Source organism: Juglans regia, chromosome 16 (assembly GCF_001411555.2).
Source record: "Juglans regia cultivar Chandler chromosome 16, Walnut 2.0, whole genome shotgun sequence".
Lineage (NCBI taxonomy): Eukaryota > Viridiplantae > Streptophyta > Magnoliopsida > Fagales > Juglandaceae > Juglans > Juglans regia.
Genome location: NC_049916.1, coordinates 19650130 through 19659364, shown reverse-complemented (window position 1 = coordinate 19659364; position 9235 = coordinate 19650130). Strand labels below are relative to the sequence as shown.

The 9235-nt window shown below is 33.4% G+C and overlaps 1 long non-coding RNA gene across 1 annotated transcript; it reads left to right on the top strand.

The window, feature by feature from the left end:
• Positions 1-5159: 5159 nt before the first annotated feature.
• Positions 5160-7670, top strand: LOC109019221. The gene is made up of 3 exons (XR_004798574.1): positions 5160-5873; positions 7320-7515; positions 7605-7670. It is a non-coding gene; the product is annotated as an uncharacterized LOC109019221 (long non-coding RNA).
• The last annotated feature ends 1565 nt before the right edge of the window (positions 7671-9235 follow it).

Genomic DNA, 9235 nt, shown 5'->3' with positions numbered 1-9235 from the left:
TACAATACGGATATCCGGATTGAATCCGGTTATCCGCCCGGATTAAATCCGGATTAATTCGGGCGGATAACCGCCCGGATTTTAGCATCCGGATCCGGATCCGGTTATGGCCGGATATCCGGATCCGGATCCGGATGAACACCCCTATTACTATTAGCCGGTGATCGAGAGACTAAAAGGAAAACTTAATTGGTGCGATTTGGAATTGGTTATATTTGCCAAGAGGAGCTAGCTTATATTAAAGGGAAATGATTTATATAATTAGTTCTAAATAGATAAGTCTCATGCAAGTCTTTATAAAAAAGTAGATTCCTTCTTAAAAAGGTAAAAAAGAAATTATTTTTTATTAGTGAGATTAATTTTTTTTTTTATAAAAGACTGAAATGAAACTTGTCTATTTGAAACTTGTATATAACATTATTCTATATTAAACTGACGTAATTGAATACGATAAAATTTATAATAAAAAATAAAAAAAATACTCGATCACGAAACTGAATTGTACCGATCGATCATGATGTTTCCTTGTGGCCGTCTTCTATACATGTACGTATCCATCTATTGTAAGTGTGCATGCACATCGTGATGTCCTCTTAAGAATTATTGTTTAAAGTGCATGCTTAACACGTACATATGATAAAGACCCAAATTAATTAAGATCGATGTATATATGATACGTACACTTGGTTGGTGGATATATATAGAAGACGTGAATTTTGATGCTAGCTAGCTAGTTGCATGCATGCTGTTGCCTAGCTTGATGGAGATGGATATTATTAGGGCTGATCTGGCTGGACTAATGAGGTCAACAATTATATGCTATACCTATCTACCTGCATATATATATATATATATATATATATATATATATTAAAAAAAAATGCCAAATATTAATGGAACAAGGTCGAGATCACAAGAGACGTATTCCTCATGTGCACTTCTTCTGATCTCCACATGAGTTTTCACAAGAAGATCATCATGATCATCAAGGGAATATTATCTCAAAAAACAACGACGTTAGGCCGCAAAGCTCACCAGCTTCCTTCGAAATTTCAAATAGTTCTCTCTCTCCACGCCATAAATTAAGAGAGAGAATCTGTGAATTTCGCCAAACCAAACACGTGCATGAATATATACCGACTTTCACGAACCAAAATGGTGTCAATATTAATTAAATTAACGACTATAATCATGAAAATGATTCTGCTTCTTTGTCCCATTGGCCTTTTGGGATCAAGAACAACAAGAAGAAGATAATGTTATTTTAACATACAATATCATATATATCTCTTTTTTTTTTTAAAAAAAAAAAAAAACCTATTTTCTTCATTTTTTATAATATGTAAGCATATAATTTCCTAGCTCATTGGTCTTGCTCACCAGGCCCAATTAATATTTTATGAGACGTGTGGAATATATATATATATATATATATATAAAATAATAGTATGACTTATATATATATATATATACCCACCTAATGTGTTCACTCATATATTTTTATTTTTTTTAATAGTTAAAGATGTTTAAAAATACTTAAAGGAAAAAAAAAAGATAAAAAACAAAAAAATCCATTTGTACTAGTCATGTACATATTTGGAGTGCACATTTGGTGTTTACCTTAGCATTGTCCTATATATATTCGGGATGCAAATACCCTTAGCTAGGTAAAAAGTTCGGATTAATTTGGTTTTAAATCAAGAGATTTAATATATATATATATATATATATATATATATATATATCTAGATTCTAAATCTATTGATGATTTTAAAATCATGTTTGGATGGGTTAATTATTTTCGAAATGAATGGATTTGGAAATATTGATCATAGTAATTTATAATTTGTTAGAATGATTAATTGAAATTATATAATATTTTCTATTAATATAGCTTGTAATCCAAGATTTTGAGAGATTTAATTAAATCCAAATCCTTCTAATTTCCAATTACATTTGATCATCAAATATTATATATAGCATTTAAATATTATAAGGAAATATTTCTAATTAATCTAATTATATATAAGCAATAAGCTTCTGCAGAAGCGTCGCCGCCGAGTAGCTAATTCAATATTATTTTCATGATTAATATTTAACGGTGTTGGTCAATTACTAATTAAATAGAATGTTATAATAACCTACTTTCTTTTATTTAGGGCGTTTCTCCATGGTGGCGCTGACATTTATTTAAGTGTAGACATTTGTAAATGTCAACCATGGATTGATCTTGCATTAGTTTTAGGTTCACATGCATTGTATGAAATGTCAATTAATGGAAAATGCATGGTATAAAGAAAAGGGTACTTGTGGTGGCTGGTGCATGGCACGCGGCGTTTGAAGACTTGCTTGGCTTTCCTGCTTTCCTGCCTGCCTGCCTGCCGACTTTATGACGATCTAAACGAGAAACAAAAACACTATCTAGCTAATAAAATATAATAAATAATTTAATTTTTTTTAAATTTTAAATAAAAAAATATGAAAAAATTATATTATAATAATATTTTATTTAAATTTACTATTTTTTCTTATTATTTTTTTTATAATTATAATTCCATTTCAAATTATAATTTCTTCATACATAATCTGAGGATAATCCAAAAAGATATGAGACGAATGGGGAGGGGTATGCCTATATAATAGAGCAACGTTACACAACCTTTCCAACTTTCACAAGCTATATTTTTTTAAATTTTAAATTTTAAATTTTTTTTAATATTTTTTTGAGTTTATTCTTTTTAAACTAATTCAATTATTCTATTCATTATTCATATATTAAATATTTGATAAAAAAAATAAAAAAAAATATAGTGTGTAAAAGTTGTGTGAATAATAAGAGGTTGTATAAATTTTTTTCATATAATATGGACTCTCCTTCCTTTTTCTACCGCTCTAAATTATTAATTTGTTTGAGAATTATACATAATATTCTTTGGAATTTTCCAAGAATTAGAGAAATGTTTGGCAATTCAAACAATGTTTTGAATACCGTACCGGATGGCGTACCGGTCAAGACACTGGAACGAAATATTTCGGTACCGGTACCGTTTCGTGTACCGTTTCGGGATAGTCGATATATGAATAAATTATATATATAAATATATATAACAATTATATTCTAAAATAATAGTTTATATATGAATAAATTATATATAAATACATACATACATATAAATTATAAATAGTCTAATCTAAATTGGGGGTCAAAAAATAAACTTGTAGTTGAAAAAATGAAAAAAAAAAAAAAAACACAGGCCGAAATATCTAGGCCGGTAAATAGGCCGAAATTTAAGCCGAAACGGCCGGTATTTTGGCCGGTACGGTATATATCTAGTACCTGTACCGGCCGGACGGCCGAAACGAAAAATTTCGGCCGTACCGGCCGGTACGGTACGAAATTAAAAACATTGAATTCAAATGGGAATAAAATTAATCCTACTTTATTTGAACAGGGTTCTATGGTCGGTTCGCGACCCCTGGATGCTGAAGGCGTCCTTGGGGTGATCTCGTAGTTCCTACGAGGTAGAGACGATAGAGTCGGTTTATGGATTTTCCTTTCTTTTGCCGCATTTTGATCAAAAGGTTGAAGGAAGATAGTGTATCAAGCTGTTCGCAAGGACCAACTTGATCTTCTTTTCTAGAAATTCTAGATGAAGAATCTCTAAACCAACTATCGTTCATGTACAATCTATACTAAATCTGACCAACTACATGAAATATAGATGGGACTAATGGGAATATCACGAACATGCTAATGTAAAAGCTATCTTATTCTTAGGGAAGAAAAGTAAGTAATATTGAAGTTGAATATATAGGAGCCGCAAACTGAGATTATGCGTTTTGAGGTGGTGTGATTAACACGTTTCAGTACACGTTTTGTTGCCACAAAAAAAAGTGCATGCAGGTTAGGTTGGCCTGGTCCCTCCTTCCCACGTCCATGTCGGTGAAAAATTATTGATGATTGGACATTTTTTTTAGATGCTTAATCATTTGGTTTTAAGACTTTGTCAAAGTGCTTCTATCTTTATCAATATCCTACCTTGGAATGTTTTCTTTTTTCAACACAATTTATTCCTTTTGTCTCTCTTATTTTTTCTACAGAAATCCTTCTTTTCTTTTTATAGTTGAGATGAAATAAAATTAAAATTTAAAATAAAATAAAATATTATTAAATTTTTTTTTAATATTTTTTTATTTTATTTTAAAATTTAAAAAATTAAATTATTTATTTTATCTTATATAAAAATTTTAAAAAATTATAATAATAAAATAAGGTAAGATGAAAAGAGAGGAACTATAAAAACAAAGGAGGCCAAACTTCTGTAAAAATCAAGAGAGAGAGAGAGAGATCATATGTTTGGAATTTGGACATAAATTATATTATAAGGGTCTAATTACGTGTTATCAAATGGAATTCCAAAGTCTCCATTCCCAAGGCAATCTAATTCAAAGCTAATCAAAATGGAGTCTCTTTAAGCCAATGGGCTCAAGTTTTAGCCTACTGGACTTGGCACTTAGCGTCATTTCATGTAAATCCGCTCAAACAATGACCCATTTAGCAGCCCAAGTTGCCCATCTTTTTATATAATTATATATAAGCAAGCTACTTTTCAACCCAGGGTTATATCATTCCCGGCCGTCTCTCTCTCTCTCTTTCTTCTTTGGTATCTGGCAACAAAATCCCGACTAATCTTGAAGTGCAAAAGCCCTCAACACAGATTAGTTTGCCATCCCTACCTCAATCCAACACCATCTCGCCATATAAAAGGTAAATGCAAACATTACAGCAAACCACATTGACAAAAACAAACTCGTTTACATCTTAAACAGAGGAGAAATCTGCAGCATGACTAATTAATCTCCCCATAATTGAATAGACAGACATGATCTTTGCTGCATGCAAGAATCTCATTCCAAATTGCAAGGAATTCTCAGTTGACATTCCCATTTTCGTGCATCCAATTCACCACCATCTCAGAATCGTATTCCAGTTCAGCATAATGCAGACTGAAAATCATCTGTCCGGACAGGCTATTGTTTCAGACATAGCATTAGATTCCATACGATGGTAATAAGAAAAGGCAGATAAAGCCACACCATTTAAGTCCCTAATAACACCACCTCCTCTACAAGGCTCAACTCTCCTGTGAAACCTGAGATATAACCTCAGACAACAAGGTTTTAATCTTCAAAGCTCGCCCACCTTGCAAATTGAGCCTCTATTCTAGCAAATATCTCCTAAACGAAAAATTCTAACTAATGATTGAAAGTAGAAAAATGCTTTTCATCATCCCTTGACATAGTATCAAATAAGAGAAACGCTTACTGCAGTCGCCAAGGGGAAGCGCCGCGCAAGCGGGCAGCTGATGTGGCAATTAAACCGAAACGCCCCGTTTAATTAATACACACTGTTTCCTCATCCTCGTGTTTCAGACAAGAAGAACTTTCTCTCTCTGCGAAGTTCTTTGCCCTCCACTCAAAGCCCAGTGAAGCCCCTTCATCTTATGCGCAGAACCCCTTCCCCTTCATCTCGAAAACTCTAACAGTTTCGTTTCCCTTCCATCCCGAAAATCCTAACTTCGGCATTTCCCTTCATCCTGAAAAACCCTAACTGAAATTCCCCTTCATCCCGTAGAACCCCAACTTTCGAATTTCCGTTCCCCTTCATAATGAAAACTCTAACAACTTCGTTTCTCTTCCATCCCGAAAACCCTAACTTCTTCGTTTCCCTTCATCCCGAAAAACTCTAACTTTCCTTGCCCTTCATCTCGAAGAACCCCAACTTTCGAATTTCTGGAACGCACCTCCACTTCCGGCACGCAGCTTCAAACCCTAATGTCTGCTACCACAAATCCGAGGTCCTATTTAAATGGGTATAATTTCTATTAACATTCTATAATTTTCTCTTATGATTTTTTTTATCTACGAAATGTGTGATTTTTTTTTATCTAGAAACTGTTAGGGTGTTTTAGGTTCTTTCTCTTTGTATTACTGAATGATATTTTCATTCTTTGCTTATTTATTGTCAAAGTTTGTACACCCCTGAAGAGGATTTTTTTGTTGGGCAACTTTGAATTGATCTTTTAGAATATTGGTGGTTTACCTTTCGACCTAATTATGTGTTTGGGTTCTGTCAGGTATTGTCTTGTGCCAGATTTCTGATTTTTAATTTGATATAAGTCAAGTATCGACTGCTTGATTTTGTTGTTTGCATTGAGTGAAGAAAAGAGTATGTTTTTCTGCTTTTGACTTTCAACTTTGCTATTTGTTGCTCTTTGTGGGGTTGATATGTGTTCTATGCTTATTCACCCGGATATAGTCATGGACTCACGGTTGTTTTGAGCTTCAATGTTGAGATTCTGGGTTTTCCTTTGAAGCTGTGAATGGTTTGTGGGTTCAGAATTTATAGTTCTATATAGCTTGCTGAAATGGTTGGAGATTGAAGCTGGATTCAACATTTCAGCTCCAGTTTAAAGTTTCTAGTACCCTATGATAGATTGTGAAATTAAAAATCAAGATAGCTTGTTGATTGGTTTTAGTTGTTGAGGATTGAATCTGGATTTTATTGTTTGCACTGAGTGAAGAAAAGGGTATGTTTTTCTGCTTTTGACTTTCAACTTTGCTATTTGTTGCTCTTTGTGGGGTTGATATGTGTTCTATGCTTATTCACCCGGATATAGTCATGGACTCACGATTGTTTTGAGCTTCAATGTTGAGGTTCTGGGTTTTCCTTTGAAGCTGTGAATGGTTTGTGGGTTCAGAATTTATTGTTCTATATAGCTTGCTGAAATGGTTGGAGATTGAAGCTGGATTCAACATTTCAGCTTCAGTTTAAAGTTTCTAGTACCCTATGATAGATTGTGAAATTAAAAATCAAATGAGAAAGTTGATTGGTTTTAGTTGTTGCCGATTGAATCTGGATTTTGTTGTTTGCACTGAGTGAAGAGAAGGGTATGTTTTTCTGCTTTTGACTTTCAACTTTGCTATTTGTTGCTCTTTGTGGGGTTGATATGTGTTCTATGCTTATTCACCCGGATATAGTCATGGACTCATGGTTGTTTTGAGCTTCAATGTTGAGGTTCTGGGTTTTCCTTTGAAGCTGTGAATGGTTTGTGGGTTCAGAATTTATAGTTCTATATAACTTGCTGAAATGGTTGGAGATTGAAGCTGGATTCAACATTTCAGCTTCCGTTTAAAGTTTCTAGTACCCTATGATAGATTGTGAAATTAAAAATCAAGATAGCTTGTTGATTGGTCTTAGTTGTTGCCGATTGAATCTGGATAGCTTCTAAATGAAGCCTTTTTGTTGTAAACTGTAGCTTTTACAAAACTGTTTCACAATCTTGATACCATCAAACTAAAAACTGCTGCATGAGAATGTCCTTATCATCACTGTCTTCTTCACCGTCAGCAAAACCATCGTGCTTCTGTAATATTGAAACTACATTGAGATATTCAAATACTAAAAGAAATCCAGGGCGACCCTTCTTAGGGTGTCCAAACTACAACACAAAGGTAAATAGTACTCTTCTAATGTAACTTGAAATAATATATTGATTAATATTACGTACCTAACACTTTTTTATGTATGTGTTAAATATTAGGGATTACCATATTGCAAATATTTCAAGTGGGTTGATAGTAATCAACACACAAACTCGGATCTACAAGAAAAAGAAATTCAACTCTTAAGGAAGAAGGAAGAACTCGAGAAGAGACTCTTCGATATCGAAAGGAGGGAGATTCAGCTCCGTAAAATAGTAGATGAGATCGAGAAGAGAGAGATGGTGCTATCCAGTAGAAATGAGGAGGTTCGAAAAAAAGAATTGGTCCTTCTTGAGAGAGAAGCGCTCCTAAGGCGTTCACGCATGCTACCTCGGCTGTATTGGGGTTTTGTGATAATTGTTTGTTGTTACTTGGTGAATTGGTAAATAGTACATGTTAAATCATAGTCTGAATTTGTAGTGTAAGTGTTGTAAAATGACTAGAGAACTGAAGTTTGTAGTTAAAGTGTCATAAAATGTATAATATTGTTAATTGTATAAAATGTATAGTACCCGTTTCTGGTCTTGGAACCTGATTTCTAGTTTCTATGTATAAAATGTATAATATTGTTAATTATTTTACATGTCTAGCTTTTGGTCATTATGATGGATTTTGTCTTATCTGTTCAGACTTCATTACCTACAAATAAATTTTCCTTAAAGATCCATATTGCAGGAAGACTAACTCACGTAAACCTTCATTACCTTCAAATAAATTTAAAGGAAAAGAGCCATATTGCAGGATTAGTCTCACGGAAACCAAGCAACCATAACCGGTAGACAGACTAACTCACATCTAGCATGTAACAATATTGCAGCAACAATATTGTAGGACTAACGTGAACAATATTGCAGCAACACAAATTATAGGACTAACGTGACTTCATCCCGTTACTTTAACAATTCTCAACACAAGAGCCAAAACTAGTACACTAACTCACGAACACCAAACAGCCAAATTGATAGGACTTGAATCACGTACACCAAGCCAACAAAAAACTGGTAACTCACGTCTAGCACCCACAATATTGCAGCAAAAATTAAAAGATTATAAGTCCTTTCATCTGAATGAGTATGCTTTCTTCCCACAAATAAATTACAATTTTCACTTGTGTCATGTTTTCTTCCCACAAAGGTAATTACAACAATTTAAATAGTACTCTTGCAAGCTTTCTTCCTTGGAAAAATAAAAAAATTTACAATTTCCAACTTGGAAGGCTTTCTTCCCACAAAAATGTGCCTACAAAAAATATAACTTGCCAAGTTTTCCTTCCCACCAAAATAATTACAACTTCCACTTGTGTCAACTTGCAAGAATTCTTCAAAAAATAATATTGAATGGAAAATATACAGGAGCAGCTATGGAATCCCACAAATCCGAGTGTTTGGTGGCCTTGGCTGGAATGGGTAAGGATTGATGCTTGAATACATGTGCACAAGGGAGAAGTTTGCTAATCTTCAAGTCCAAATGAGAAAATAGATAGAAGGGAATAACAATAGCTATAACCATCTAATACTAGTCTGGAGTGTGCAAAAGATAATTAGCAAAAGATAGACACACAAGGCTGTACCTTGTACATATAGACATATAAGTTATATATTATATAACATAGACATATATTGACAATATGACAAATATCTATAATCTATCCAGCATCACCTGCTAGATAAAACCAGCTTTATGGCTCTAT